The sequence below is a fragment of the Meleagris gallopavo genome, chromosome 3 (genome assembly GCF_905368555.1).
Source record: "Meleagris gallopavo chromosome 3, MGAL_WU_HG_1.1, whole genome shotgun sequence".
Lineage (NCBI taxonomy): Eukaryota > Metazoa > Chordata > Aves > Galliformes > Phasianidae > Meleagris > Meleagris gallopavo.
This window is the reverse complement of record NC_139406.1, coordinates 910,786-927,247: the sequence shown is the minus strand read 5'-3', so window position 1 is coordinate 927,247 and position 16,462 is coordinate 910,786. Positions and strand designations below refer to the sequence as shown.

At 38.4% G+C, this 16,462-nt stretch overlaps 1 protein-coding gene across 1 annotated transcript in view; it reads left to right on the top strand.

Annotated features, from left to right (window-relative positions):
* Positions 1-16,462, top strand: part of RAMP3 (receptor activity modifying protein 3) — a 110,329-nt gene that overhangs the window by 39,428 nt on the left and 54,439 nt on the right. The gene's annotated exons all lie outside the window — the stretch shown is intronic.

Sequence of the window (16,462 nt, the reverse complement as noted above, 5' to 3'; positions counted from 1 at the left end):
TGCTTAGGTTAGAAGAGAATTGATGACCTTCCTAAGCATCCAGCAAAGTCAGCCAGCTTTACTTCAGTAGTATGGGGGATTTTTTTTTTTTTGCATTCAGGAAGATATGCAAAAACATGTAGTTCCATGGGACATAAGAGTTTGAGCAAGGAGTTTCACCAGACTGTATCAGACAGCCCCATTCTTGGAGACAAAAGGCTGGGGTTTGAATCTGTGATCCTTCTAAGACTAAAAGGATATTTGAAAATAAGCTTTACTTAGCCTTTATGTAGCATTCCCATTCGAATTGAGAAGACTCTCTATGTTTCAGGCTGGCCTGGCTTACAGATTTCAATACGTTGATCATGGCAGAGAAATCTTCTGCCTCAGGAAATGAAACTTAGAATAATCCCTCTCTTTCTCTGGTGTAGGTGGTAGTGTCTCTGCATATCCAAACGTCATCTGTAGATCCTGGTGGCAGATACGTACCCACTCAAATAAATTGCTTGGATCATTTTGAAGCTAACGTGAAGTACAAATTTTGCTAAGCAGCAGGAATCAGAGATAATGATGCATTAAGTGATGGGCATTATTTTTTGTAAGCTGTCATCACCTAAGATGTGAGGGTTCCTCATTCATAGACTGAAAGATCCTGACCTGAGTTTGCAGTGTCTTAGTTTCAATGGGAAAACAAAAATTCTTCTTTGCTTCTCGGATGAGTTGGGAGGATGAGGGACATTATAGACTTCCATTACTTCTGAATTCAAGAAGAACAAAGCTCTTTAGATGTTCTGACTGAAATATGTAAGAGTGTGTGATGTTTAATTCTGAGATGTACTGTAGGATATGGTATGAACTATTTAATGTGAATTAAAGAATCTGCATTTCCAGTTATCTAACAGAATTTTGCAAGAATGAGTTGAGACCCCAAAACAGCTCTGTGATACGATAAGAGAAGCAGACTTTCTGTACAGGAGGAATGGTGTACTAAGTGTATCAGAGGCTCCGGAGCATTGTGGCTACTAGTTTAGGTAAAATCACAGCAGAGAATTTGGAAAGAGCACAGATAGTAATGATGCATGATGAGCATGTTGGTCAACACCAAATGTGCCAAGATACTTGGGAAATAGAGATGGGAAAAGACCCTTTTTCCAGATCCTAGATAGTCATAGCATAGGCACCAACCTCTTAGAGCTAGCTAGGTAAGAGCTAACTCTGCTCTAAATTGTTGGCAGTCACATTGGTTGGTACTGTATTCCACTTGGCTTTGAGAGGTTAGAGCTGCATATTGATATTTTCCAGCTGGGCATATGCAGTTGATGCATATTCTATGGAAACTCCACTGTGCAATCTTTTGTATACGATTGTGTGTGAACGATATATCTACTCAATATCTGATGCACAAACACACCTGTTTATCCAGATCATAAACCCATTGGAGGCTCATATCTTACTTCAGCATGTTTCAGCTATCTTCGAGAACACAGCATCTGAACCAAAATACTGCTAGGAGATGAACTAATAAAAGTGATTAAGCATGTCTGTCTGGTCATACTTCTGTAAAAATATTGCATACAGATCTAGTCAGATAGAGGTGAAGAGGGCTTTCACAGGGGTATTTTATATTTGGTTAACTGCTGTGAGAACAAATATACATACTATGTCAGAATTGAACAAACCACTTTTTTTTTTTTTCCATGGGAATTTGTATGTGGACTAGTTTTGAAAAGATAGACAGTGACACATGAAATTATTCTTCCAAATGAATAGAAACAGGCTTAGATTTGAGTTAGCTGTAGCCGTTTAGTTCAAGTAAATATCCACTTTTGAATGAAGTGATAAAAGTTACACAATAATTTCAAAATGAATCATTCACTATCTGAGTAAATTCTAACCTCAATAAAGAGAGAAAAGAAGAATGAGAAAAATACAACTATTTATTTAATTGTTTATGCAAGCTTTGGCTAGCTCCATAATGTAGACTTAGTATGAAATGAAACTACACTACTTTCTGCAATATCAAACGTGTTCTTTCTGTAAGGCATGAAGCTGTTGACCAACCAACTTTACATGTATGTAGATGCCTTGCTTTCTCTTTACTTAAACAGAGAGGTATCACTGTTTGTTGATTATCAGTCTTTTAGGACATATCTAGGACAAAATGTTGGAGATGAGTGTGACGGGGTCACAACCTCTGAGCCAGCAGAACTGAAGGAACTGCTGGCACAAATTTCAAAGGGAGTAATTATTCCTAATGGGGCTCTGAAATGGGAATGTAGCTCAGGGCTACCTGGCTGGAGTCAGCCCACAGATTTTAAAGACTCGCTTGGGAAGACTTGAGTTTGATTTTGACAGTCATTTCTAAAGATAACTAATAATAAGAGTCACAGTTTACTGAGATCTTATAGAATCTGCATCAAACAGAACCTGTGTTACTTTATCAGGACTGAGGGTAAGTGGCTTTCCATTTATTTCCCCTTAAGAAGAGAGATTTGTCTTGAGTACAATATTTATGAGGTGATTGCAATTAATTTTCCTGTCAGCAGTGCGTGAATCTCAGCTTTTCTGGACTCTCTAATGTTTCCCAAATTATTTTAAAGTGAAAAACTTTGCCAGCAATTTTTATTCTTTTTAGGAACCGATCTGAGCACTAAAGCTACTTTATAAAGCCCTTGGCTAAATACCAGAACTTTACAGTCACATTGGCAGTGTATTTGCTGAGTTTCTTCTCATTTCTTTTCTATCTTTCAACAATTTATTTATTTATTTATTTATTGCTAACAGAAATAGATTACTTTAGGAATAGTTGCTCTTCTTCAGCAGATTAGAAGTACTGGCAGTAAAATTTTGAAAACATATTGGAATAACTAAACTATAATACTTCTAGCAAAATGCTCTTATAAATCCACTTTATAAATATTTATTTTCACAAACTGAACATAAGAATGTCAAAATGATTTACATAATTTTTCATGCTTCTGTTGTGGTCATTAATTAGTGTATCTTCTCCATCTGTGTGAAGTGTAGGACCTGAAATAATGAATAATTTTGATTTAATTGCACAAGGAAGAAAAATATCTCTGGATACACACGCAGTGTATTCAGTAGATTATAAGACTGAACAATACAGTTATATAGCACACAATATATTGTCAGTTTATGCAGCAGGATAATAGTTTAGAAATCAAGGACAGTGATAGGTTACAAATATTTCTGATGCTAGGAAAGTACTAGTGAAACAGCAGGGTTTTCATTAGAGAAAAAAAAAACAAACACGTGTTATACTGTTTGCATAGGAGTTGTATTGTCCTTGTATAGGACAAGGGTCAAATATGCCAATTAAGACTTTTTTTCCAAAAAACCCTAAAAATAATAAAGAAATCTCTAGCAAAGAGCAAGAAACCATTTATGTGAGTATTGGAAAGAGCATAGATGTACATCTGTATCAGCTCCTAACACTTCTATTTGAGTCTGACAAAGGTTTTTGGCATACTATGTCTTAATAGTCCTGGTAACAAGAAAATTTAAGAACATTAAATACATGAGAGCAAACAAAGCCAATTAAGCAAAAATGAAATAAAACAAAAGAATGCAGCTTAGTCCATAATGCAATTAATTCTGCATTTTAAAAAGCCAGACTGCACTTTTTTTTCTTCCTAATATTCCCACTTACATTCTCCTAACTAGCCTCTAAATGTCTGTTGATTTGGATGTGAGATCTGAAAACCAAATAATCTGATTCCATCTTAAAATAACCAATATAATGACAAAATTTACTTGACAGACTATGGAGCTGAGTGAAAAGTGCTACAGTCAATTCATATCATTAATGGGAAATATATGCCTTAAAAACGTTTGAGAATTAGAACAACATTTGCAGTACATGTTTAACTCTCTTTTTATGGTCTTGATCCATTAAAATGTTTTCATCTCAGAAAATTTATATCCAAAAGTAATGTAGTTATTTTCCCTTGAGAATATTTGCCATCTGGCTTGGTTCAAATGATTAAACTGCCCAAACCTAAAATTTCAAAACAAAATATAAAAGGGAAACTCTACTACCATTTTGATGCCTTAAGGAGATATTCACTGTCAAACAGATTTATCATAAAATCATATTTGTTCAACTGACAACGAGTCTTCCTCAGGGAAAACTGGGGAGATACCTCAAAAGATGAAGCACCTGATGGTCTGTAGTGTTTGTATACGTGTACAAGCTTAAAAAGTCACTGTACATACAGAAGTTTATATATTACAGAAAAGGTAGAAAAAAAGCTAGCAAGCTGAAAGGTTGCTCAAATTTTCTCTGCAGTGCAGGAAAAAAATCCTAATTTTTCTGAGCTAGTAATATCAGGCTAACAGTACAACTCTGGTATTGTTGCCTTGATTATAGGAAGCAGTAACTGATGCTGTTGAAATAAAAAGTTCCAAAACCAGGAGTACTTGTCCTCATAAACTCAACACTCTTCCTGAATTTGGGAGATAGAAGAACTGGCAAAAGTGCCCTGGTGTGACCTGTCTTATCATGTACAGAAGTTACTGCTAACTCCAGCTGTGTTAAGAGCCACTCAGATGAAAATGGACCATATGTTGAATCCAGATCAAGTTTGTTGGAGGAAATTCAGGCTCTAGAAGTACAGGCTAATATAAAACATTTCTCAAGGATTCCGTAAGTTTCACAGAGGCTAACTTACATTTTGCTTTAGCAAAAAGATTATCCGTGCCTATACTTTAAATAGAAACTCTCTGTAGAATAAATCTCGGCACATTATGTAACTGTATTAATTATCTGAATTAATCTCGGTACGTACATAACTGGAGGTGGAGATCAGAATCACAGTGTGCTAAACAATTATCCTGAGTGTAATAGTTCCTGTCTTGAAGATGTCACAATCTTAAGAAGACAAAGACAGTAAAGACAAAGACAAAGGACTAAGAGCCACAGAATTAGGACCATATACATATTGGCCACTATACCTGAGCCAGCTGTGGAAAAAGAACTGGCAATTGCATAGTTAGTTGTGCGATGGGGGATGCCAACGATCCTGTACCTAGGGACCCCAGATGGGACCAGAGGCCCTATGTTGAACTGACTGTTTTTAGGTCCCCAAAAAAAACATACAGAAAGTAATGACATTAGTAGATACGGGTGCAGCAACCTTGTTTATTTATGGTGATCCAATTAAATTCCATAGAGAAAGGGTGATGATTGGTGGGTTCAAGGGACAGACTATTCCCATAACACAGGCATGGTTGAAGATGGGGATTGGATGTTTCTCTCCTGGGGATTACAACATTTCTATTTGCCTCAGTCCCAGAGTATATACTGGGCATAGATATACTATGGGGTCTGACTCTCCAGATGACCATGTTCAGACTAAGAGAGAGATGTATTAGTAGCTGAGTGGTGCAGGCAATATTAAGAGGCCACGTGAGAAATGAGCCTATTTGCCTGCAAGAACCATACTCATTTAACAGCAGTAAACAGTATAGACTACCGAAGCAGCAAGAGGAAATCTCAGAAACTGTGCAGGAACTAGAAAAAAGTAGGAAGACCTGTACATAGCCCATATAATTTCCCCATATGGCCAGTACGAAAGTCAGACGATAAAGGGAGAATGACAGTGGATTACAGAGAATTAAATAAAGTTAAATAAATCACTCATGCAGCCATCCTCAATATTGCCTCCCTGGTGGGCACATTGAGTAGGATGATAGAAACCCACCACTGTGTCCTAGACTTGGCAAATGCATTCTTCAGTATTCCCATTCATGAAGAATTGCAAGATTGGTTTGCATTTATTTGGGGAGGCAGGCAGTAGACCTTTCAGGTCCTGCCTCAAGGGTATTGCACTCACCTGCATAATATCATAACCTAGTGGCACACAACATAGCAGATTGGAATATCCCCAAAACATAAAAACTATACCATTATATTGATGCAGCATCTGATGCACAGACTCAGATGTGAATGATCCAAATCCTTTATTACAAGTTCTCACATCACTTATATACATTAACAAGTTTCCTTTTTTAGCTTTCTCATCTGCCCTTACAACTTTCCCATCCACCTTTACATATCAACAGAGTATTTCACAAACACTCCTTAACCATGCATGCAGGCGCTTATCCAGTCAGAGCCATGAGCCATTCCTTTTGCTTTTTCTCTTCTTCTAGATGTGTCTTTGGTTCTCATACTGTTTATCTTGCTTCACATCTGCTGCTCCAAATAGTTCTCTTGTATTCCCATGCATTGATGGTCTTCTGCTGACATCTGACTCGTTGTAGGCATTAGTATATTTATTGACTACTTGTCTACAAGAGAAAGTGTGGGCTATAAACCCCCAGAAGGTACAAGGACCTGTCAGTGAATTTTCTGAGTGTAGTTTGGTCAGGAAAGACCAGACTACTAACCACTGTGATGACGTTCAAGTGTTCCCAGTCCCTAACATGCCAATGCAGCTGCAGAAATTTTTGGGTAAATTGGAATACTGGCACTCCTTTATATCTCACTTAGCCCAGCTTCTGAGGCCTTTATACCAACTCACAAAGAAAGGCCAAATATGGGATGGGGAGAGAATGGAACAAGAGGTCTTCTAAAAATCAAAACTAGCTGTTAAACAGGCCCAAGTGCTGGATACATCCGATCCCACACTTTCAGCCGTGTAACTCAGGACGGGTTTGGCTGGGGTCTATGGATTCTGTTTGAATCCCAGCTGGGTTCTAGTCTCAGGTCTAGCACAGAGCACAAGGGAGGTATAGTATAATTGGAAAACAGTTATTGGCTGCCTATTCTGCATTACATACAGTAGAGCCAATAACTCAGTCAAGGTTGTGGTTAAAATGACCATATCAATTCATGGCTGTGTGAAAGATCTGACCCACGCTCCAAAGACAGGAGCAGCCCAAGCACAGACAGTGACACAATGAGTTGCCTATCCCAGCCAGAGGAATAGTCTCTCTTTGTCACCACTGAATGAAGAGCTTCAGAAGATCCTAGGCTCAGTGATATATCACAGTGATGCACCAGAAGAGACAATGGTTACTCTACCAGAGAAGAGACCCATTCAAGAAGGGAAATAACCCATTCCTGAAGATGTTTGCTGTACGGATGAGTCCAGTAAGAGTAATCCGAGGACGTGGAGAGCATACCATCCCTCCACTGAAACAACCTCTGCTGAAGAGGGGGATGGTCAGAGTAGCCAATGGGCAGAACTGTGAGCCATATGGATGGTTATAACCAAGGAATACCAAGGATCATGGTATCCTGAGTATCTGCACCATCGTGTTACAGTGGACTGCTATAAACATTGCTGTGTTATTAATTTTGTTCTTCTCCCAGAACCATAACTTAGCATCGTACCAGATGTATGGGAAATATTGAATCACGGCCTGAACATCTGATTGATCACCTGAGGCAAGCACTGAGTCAGTTGCAGAAGCACAATGAAGGCAATTCAGCTGTGTGACCAGAAGGGGTGGAGCCTGGCTTCACCTCTCCTAGACCCGCTTAAGGGCTGACTGCCACTGAGGAAGGGTCTTTCTCTGGCAGTTGCTCCTCTTGGAGTTTTTATCTGTGAGCCTAGGACATGGGGAAGATTTTCCATTTATTTCTGATTATCCCTTTCCAGCTATACACTCTCTAAAGACCAGCCTAACTTCTCTGTGTACTTGTCAATTATACATCTGTATACTTGATTATACACCAGATACTCTAACTAATTCCAACCCAGCTGAAACTAAGACAATATACAAGAAACTTGTTTGTGGTATACTGCTCTACAGCTGTAAGTATCCTTACTTTCTGTGAATGACCTTCCTCATTTTGATATGCAATCTTCCTGTATCTCTTGCTGTTACATATGTATGTGTATTTATATATATAACAGCCAGCAGGCTGATGCCACATGACCATTTAGAGTGTATGTATATATTTATATGACCACTGTACTAAGTGGTGCCACCAGCCTGCCACCATGTGTAATGAGGACTTGCTGGGGACTCTACCAGCCAGCTGCCCCCACTAGTGTGAGTACCTCTCTATTAAACTGGTGAACATTAACTTGTTTCTGTGTATGTTTGTCAAGATCAGTCTCTTATGCAAAAACACCTGCACTTCTGCATAACAGCCACTCTTTCATTGCCCCTCCTCCACAAAATGGGGAAAGAAAATATAGGATGGCTCACAAACTGAGATAACAACAGGGTAACCACTCACCAATTACTGTCACAGGCAAAACAGATTCAGGGAGATTAATGTAATTTATTGCCTAGTAAATAACAGAGCAGAGCAGTGAGAACTAAGAGCAAACTGTAAACAGCTTGCCTCATTTACCCTCCTTTGTCTCATTCCTTGGAGTAGTAAAGGGAAATGGGGACTGATGTCAGTTTATGATACTTTGTCTCTACTGCTCCAGAAGGGTCACTGCCTTCCCTTGTTCCAGTATGGGGTCTCACCCACAGGATGCCATTCTTCCTGAACGTATCCTGTATGGGCTTTCCACAGGCTGCATCTCTTCAAGCACTGCTCCCACACTGGTTCATACCATGGTATATGTCCTTCAGGAGCACACTGTGCCAGCTGAGGCCCCTATGGGTAACTGCTCTGCCAGATCTCCTGCTCCACCATGGGCTTCCAGCCATAAGCTGCAGCCCAGCCTGGGGCCTGGTCCTGCGGGGGCTTTCCATGGGCTGCAGCTTCTTTCGGGCCACATCCACCTCCTATTCTGTGGACTGATCTGTACACTGCAAATGGAAATCTACTCTCCGTGGTGCCCCATGGGCTGCAGGGGGACAGCTTGCTCCACCTTGGGCCTCTCATGGGCTGTACTGAACTTCTGTTCTGCATCCGGAGCACCTCCTATCCTACATCTGCACTGATCTCAGCATCTACAGGGCTGTTTCTTTCATATTGCTCACTCTTCTCTACTAGCTGCTGTTGCACAGCAGTTTTCTCCTTTATTAAATCTATGCTCACAGACGTGCAATGAGCATCACTTATGGTTCAGCTCTGGCCAGTGGTGGATCAATTTTGCAGCCAACATGGAGCTGGCACTGATCTGACATGGTGTAGCTGCTGGGCTCTGCTTTCAGAGGATATCTTTGCAGTCCCCTGCTACCCAAACCTTGTCATGTAAAACTATTCTAAGTAGGAAAAGTGAAAATAGTATTTTTTATCAGTTTACTTCATTTACTTGAGTTGCCATCTCAAATTGCTTTACAGATAGCATGAATGTTTCTTGAGACACATATCTGGGTGTAAGCCACTGGAAGTCATTGATACTGGGGACCTATAACATGAAGAATGATGTGCTTTACAGAGTTTGTGCTTTGCTTTGTAACCCAAAGGCAAATGGAAAGGGCTTAAGTACAAGCTGTCAGTGTTTGCTATCAGGCTCTTAGGTGAAGGCAATGATTTACAACAGCTGATTACCTGTACTTATGATGCAGAGTTTTAAACACCTCTTTTTGACCAATGATCTGTCTCAGTGTGCTCAGCTCTCTGGAATAGGCATTAGAACTAATGGCTTTCTCTATTAGTGATAACAGTCTGTCTTAAATTTATTTACCTTGATGGCGTGGAAAACTGAAAAATACTTAGAAGAATAGTTTTATCAAGAGGAGGTGTAAGAAATTACAGGCTTAACAAGAGATGGACCAAACTGGAGATCATCCTTGTAATCTTCAGGGTATATTGGAATTCTGTAATTACATTTAAAATTTTATGTAATTTGAAACACATACAACCATACTAGAGGAATATGCTTTTCAGTAATTCATAGAACACTGTAATAAAAGCTGGAAGACTTCAAGCCTAGCAAACTCAAAACAAAGCATGACATTCTACCTCACGTCTACTGTAAGTTTAGATTTCAGAATGGCCTAGGAGCACTGCGAGAATGTAGTTTGGCTGTTCTGAACATGCCTCCTATTTTATTTTTGTGGCCTACAGCATCAGAGGCAGGTGTTGGTGGTATGTCAGTAGAGGTTGAAGCTTCCCACCAATATTCCATTACATTTTGTTACCATGAGACAGATGGCAGCAGAGGAGCAGTCTAACAAAATGGTGTCTGACATGGAAGTGCGTATGAAGCAAAGGTATGAATTCATTATAAAATGAATAGCAGTTTGACATGAGACCTGATATATTTGTGAAGTGAATAATATCATAGTCTGAAGTACAGTCCAATACTGCAATGTTACTGTAAACAGATTCATAGATCTTAGAATTCATGAGCATAAAACAGGTTAAAAAAGCGACGTGCATAGTAAATAAATTACTGATATAAACAGGAAGATTTCCAAACTTTCCAAAATATTTATGAGTTGACTCCCGAAAAAATAGAAGCCAAGAGACAAACGCTACATGGAATTTCACACAGATGAGTAGCCATTTCTAGACTGATCCAACTCCTTTTGAGTTCAGTTCATGATTCCTCTGAATTTCAGTCAGCTTTGACACTTAGTGTTTTTTTGTTTTTTTTTTTTCCTCCTTATTTCATGCCTTGAAAGGTGCTCTAGGTGCTCTCCCCTTTAGAGCATGTACTGCCAGGACTTTTCTGTAGGATTTCTGGAAACCTACTCATTGCTTGCAACTCTTAAAAGTGGGCAAATCTGAAGAAAATGCTCCCACAGGTGTTGATATATTTCAATCCAAATATATATTTGCCAGTGCTGGCTAGCTTGTACAGTAAATGTAATTCAGAGCTCCATGTATTTCCTAAGTTGATATATGTATGAATACACTAAGTGAATAGATTATATCACACAACAGTATCAGTTTGACAACAAATGAATAACCTCTGATGTGTGTGCTGTCTGTTGATATGGGAATCTAGAGGATTTCTTTTTTCCTCAGTAATGTAATGAGTAAATGTTTGTAAGATGCAGTATATCAGTGATTACATCTCAAGGGTCTCAGTGGATCTTAATTAAGACCACTCAGGCTTTGTAGCTCTTCTGTTTCATCTGCTTTGATTTTGTAGATTCTTTGTGGAATGAAGGGTTTGTTTTATTCAGAGACTGCGTTCACGTCAGAAATACAGAAAACTGACTTTCAAATGGAGAAAGAGAGGAAGTATCTGTATCACTTTCCATTTTCTACTAACTAACTAAACAGAATGAGAAAAACTATTTCTTCTGGTACAATCCTGTAAGGTGATACGCTGTGAAATCAAGCTGTGAGAGGATTGCAGTTCCACAGCTTGTGACTTAGCTAGTGTAGCTGTATGTGCCTTTTCATTACCTATTCAAAATTCATCTGCATTTTAACAAAGAGTTCTAATTTAAATGTCTTCTTGCATCAGTGTACAGCAGTTAATACTGAAGCAGACTGATGATGTAGAAGAATAGAAACAAAATGCATCCTTCACAATCTTTATGTAACACTTCTAACCAGAACAGGTTGTACTGTGCTATCTGATTTATTGAGCTGCTAGCTTACCTCTGGCATTTTGCAATTTTAGAAAAGAAAGGGTAGAACTGACAAAAAATCTATGAATTTCTCTATGCAGACTCACTTCAGACTTTTCCAGCTCAAAAGCTGTTCAACATCATCCTAAGAGTGGAAGTATGCTTCATTCCCATATTTTCAAAATGAGATTAATGTGAGACTTGCATAAGTGGTCCCCTTAAAAGGACCCAAGCTCCTATAAACAAAATAAAGTTGTGCATGGTACAGTTTATGTAACAGCATTTCCTTTCTATTCTAGGACCTTTTTAGAGTTCCCCTTCCTTAACAAAGTTGAGTCAAATCTAATAGCAACTGAAAACAGCTGTATATGCTCCTTGTACTGTTTCTTTCCTGCAATCAAGCACTTCACATATGTAGATAGATATAGTCATTTGCTGGTGATATACTGCTCTAGGTTGTTTGTGTTTTATACCTTCAATACTCCTTGCAGTTCTCATCATCGTTTGCCTCTTTACTACCCTCTATTATTTTTGCTTGTGCTATCTCAGTGGATTGGTATATAGCAAGAGTAAGTATTGAAATAAATCTCTTGCATTGTATTTAATTTATATTGTTTATTTTATGTAAACAAAGACTTGTGCAATCAGCTGGTAATCAGGATTAGATATGAATTGTTGACAGAAGTTCAGTGTTCAATATTTTAGATTTCACAAGACCATAAAATCTGACAGTTTTTTTGCTAAATACCAAAGGTATAAATATTACTATATTAATGACTGAATTAAGCCATCATAAATCCTGAAAAATTATGATTGTGCCACATGCATAAGCTACTATAAGCAGCCAATAATTTCAGAAGTTACATGTGTTTCACTGGAGAAAAGAGTAGATGGTAATCTTAGTGCTCCTGTACTTCTCTGTGCCAAGAGGCAATGGTACCTTTTTTTTTTTACCACAGCTGAGCAGAATTGTAATTTAGTACGTGGATAGTAGTAAATACAGCTTCATGTTTGTCAAGCACATTCATTAATCACATTCATTTATCTCTTGTATGGGAACTGTTAGGTCTTGGCCTGAACCAGTGACTGAGCACCAGGTGAAGGGGTGTGGCCAGCCCTGAGAGCACAGGTGCAAGCAATTCACCTGTGTGACCCTGGGTCAGTGCCTTCCTAACCTAATTTAAGGGCTGGCAGCTGCAAGGGAAGCACCTTTACTTGCAGCTCTCCTTGGGAGTTTCCAGTGACTGCTGAATGTGGGAAAGAGGCAAGCTATTCCTTCTTTATTACTAAGTTGTGAATGCTACTTTTCTCGTGTGATTCCAAACCAGCTAAAGGCTACTTTATCTACTGCCTACTATCTGATTTCCTGCATTACTATTTCTGAAATAAGTATTTACTTACTACTGATATTTGTATCATATAACCATCTAGGTTGGAAAAGACCTTTAAGATCATGAAGTTTAGCCACTAGTCTGACCTGTCACTGAACAACGTCTGTTAGTGCTGTGTCCATATCTCTCTTAAATATCTCCAGGGCTGGGGACAATTTGCTACCTTTTGATTTTGTTCAGATTCCTAATTAAGAATTAGTTGGTGATAAACACAGTTGATATTAGTCTTGCTTGAAAATGAAGCATAAAACGTGGAAATTAATCTTCATATTCAAGTAAAGTTGTGGCATAAAAAAATGTAACTATTTTTGTGAAAAGATATTTTCAAAGGTGCAATTATTTATCTCTTATCAAAAGTCTTCATTATCCATGCCTTTGATCTCTTTTTATGTGAGAGAGATGTTACTCTAGCACTCTAACAATTTTCCTTACATGTCTGAGTTCTCTCTTTCCACCATGAAGTGTGTATGTATTACTGCAAAGCTGCTATCAGATGCCAGCTCTACAATCAGGTACCAGTCTATACTATTAACTTCTGTGAAACCTAGTTTCTATTTACAAATTTAGCCATTTTCTTCAGTCAGCAATACTGATTAAAACTCTGAAATCTGTGGTTTAATTGGAATTAAGAGCACTAAAAAAAAAAATAAATAGAGATCTGGGACTGTAATCTGATGTGTGTCCTCATCAAATAGCTAAAATTTATGTTATGCTGTCCCTCTCCATGGACGATGTTCTTCAGTTGCTACACTCTGAGGATCTCCCCCTGTCCTGTGTCTGTAAATAGATTCATTTGAACTCCGTCAAATCAGCTATCCAGCAACTTTCTGACAGCCTTTCCAGGAGCTTTGTCCCGATATGTAAATATACTATAATATGTAAAATTAGGGGAGAATTTGCTGTAAGGAGAGATCCCTCATAGACTTTGACCATGTAGTCTATGGTCATAAAAATCTTGTAAAATTTTTTGCTTCACTAAATCTTATTCATGTAAGTATGGTTTGCCAGGTAAGAATGATATATGAAGAATTACATCCTATTACATCAGCTGAGGTAGCTTTCTTTGTCTTTTATAACTGAACACCTGCTTGTATTAAGCAGATGACTATTAATTTTCTCTACTCCTTTGTGGTTGTTTAACCCAGCCGGCAGTTCAGTCCCACATAATCATTCACTCACTATTCTCAGGCAGGATGGGAGAAGAGAATCTTGATAGTAAAAATGTGAGAACTCACGAGTTGATACAAAGCTGCTCTACTAGGTAAAGCAAAAGCCACATGTGCAAGCAAAGCAAAATGAGGAATTCATTTGCTCCTTCCCATCAGCAAGCAGATGTTCAGACATCTTCAGGAAAGCAGGGTTCATCACTCTTGGCATTTGCTTCCAAAGAAAATCTTAACGCTCTGAGTGTTTCTTTCTTCCTACTTCTTTATCCCAGCTCTTCATGCTCAGCATGATGTTATATAGCTAAAGGAACATCCCTTTGGCCAGGATCAACTGTCCTGATTCTGTCCTCTCCCAGCTGCATGTGTGCCTTAAGCTTCTCATTGGCAGAGCAGCATAAGTTGCTGAAAAGTCCTTAGTGTAAGCACGGCTCTGCAACAGCTAAAACATAAGCATGTAGTTTTCATCACAAATCACTCTTTTGGTATTATTTTACAATTATTCTTATTATTGTCCCCTCTTTTTCTTCCTATTAAGCTGTCTTTATCTCAACCCGTGAATCTTATTTTTATCTAATTTTCTTCCCCATTTCTCATGGGCTTGGAGTGAGCATGTGGTTGTGTGGTATTGAGCTGTCTGTCAGCTTAAACCATAAGCAGCTACTTCTCTTAACCTTAAGGTGAGGGTATGTGGAGTGTATCAGGTACTTTGAATTGTTTGTGAAATGAAATATTTGAATAAGTAATTCTTTTTTTTTTTTTTTTTCCTCTGGAGTGACAGTGAAATTATTTAATCAAATGTTCTGTAGAATTCACCCTGGACATTGGAACTTGTAATGAAGACTGCTGTGACTGAGGGGTTTTCTGCAAGTCTGTTTCAATTTTCATCCATTTTGTAGAAAGCTCCTTTTCTGGAGCTGACACTGGACAGGTGCTACGCAACCTTTTACTGCAGTCAAATTATGATCCCTCTTTCAGGTGGGAGGAGAAAAGCATTTGTACATAAGCGACTCTGGAAGTAAAGTCTCCTATTCATTTACATGGAAAATACAACAGATAAAAAGGCACAACAATGCTATTTGATAAACTGCATTCTCAGCTACGAAACACTATTTTTCAAGATAGTCACCACTGTTAACTATGTGTTTTCAGCAGCAATGGACAAGAGCCTGCATGCTGTGGTCATAAAAATCTGCACTAGTTGAGATGACCTGTTGTTGCCTCTGCTGGAATGTACCACTCACCACTTTACTGTGCTTACATCCACTGTTTGGTCTCCCTAAACGTTCAGCCAAGCATTGACAAATGTCAGTGGTCAGACTTTCTTCTGTATGGAGGAATTCAATTCCACACCTTTGCTTCATATGCACTTTCGTGTCAGATACCATTTTGTGAAGCTGCCCATTTGCTACCATCTGTCACACAGCAATAAAATATAATGGGATATTTGTGGGAAGGTTCGTGTTCTATCACCAACACCTGCCTCCAACATCATGAGCAACAACAATAATAAAGTATTATTCATTTTTTAATAAAATTATAATAAAATATATGGTAATAAAAATAAAATAGGAACTATTACTTTCAGGGTTGTTTTCCTGTATGTTTTGTCAGGAAGAACTAACACTCAAAAGTTTCATTCCTACTGGTACAGATGGAGGTCTGCCTTTGAGCAGATGAACAACATAATGTGATAATTGTTGTGTTTGAGAGTCATTTGAAAGAAAAAAAATCTCATTGACCAATGTGAGGTAAACTGCTCACAATTTCTTATGTCCTTAAATGATGCCCTGAGTGAAGTTCCTGATAAAGGATTTGGGTTAGACCTTAACCACAGAAGTTTTGAAGGTTTGAGTAATTTTCAGAAAACTACAAGTACTAATGTTATCTAAATAGAACAACTCAAAAATTAAAGATAGTTATAGCTGTTGTGGTTTCCAGATAAAATAATGGAATGTCCAAAACAGATTTTGATTTAAAAAAATGAGTAATGCAAGTCAATTCAGTTCTTCAACATAAAGAAAGTAACTACATGGTAAAGCTAATAGAAAACATCTAGCATTATTTTCAAATCAGGAGATTGAAGAAATTTTGGGGAAGAAGAAAATTAGAAATAAATTGTCTATTCCTAATGCCAATATTCTTCACATTAGCTAGTCTCCAGTCATCTAGGACCTCCCCACTTGATCAGAACTGGTGATAAATGATGGAAAGCAGCTGATCAATAACTTCTGCCTCAGTACCCTCAGGTGGACCCTATCTGGCCCCATAGATTTGTGATAGCCTAGGTAGAGTAGCAGGTCATTGTTTCCTCCTGAATTATGGGGAGTTTATTCTTTCCCCATCCCTATCTTCCAGCTCAGGTGATGTGGTACCCTGAAGATAACTGATCTGGCTATTAAAACAGAAAAAAAGGAAGGCACTGAGCACCTCAGTCTTTTCCTCAACTTTGGTGCTTGTGTTCCTCACCATATCCAATAAAGGATGGAGATTCTCCTTGGTTCTCCACCAGTTAAG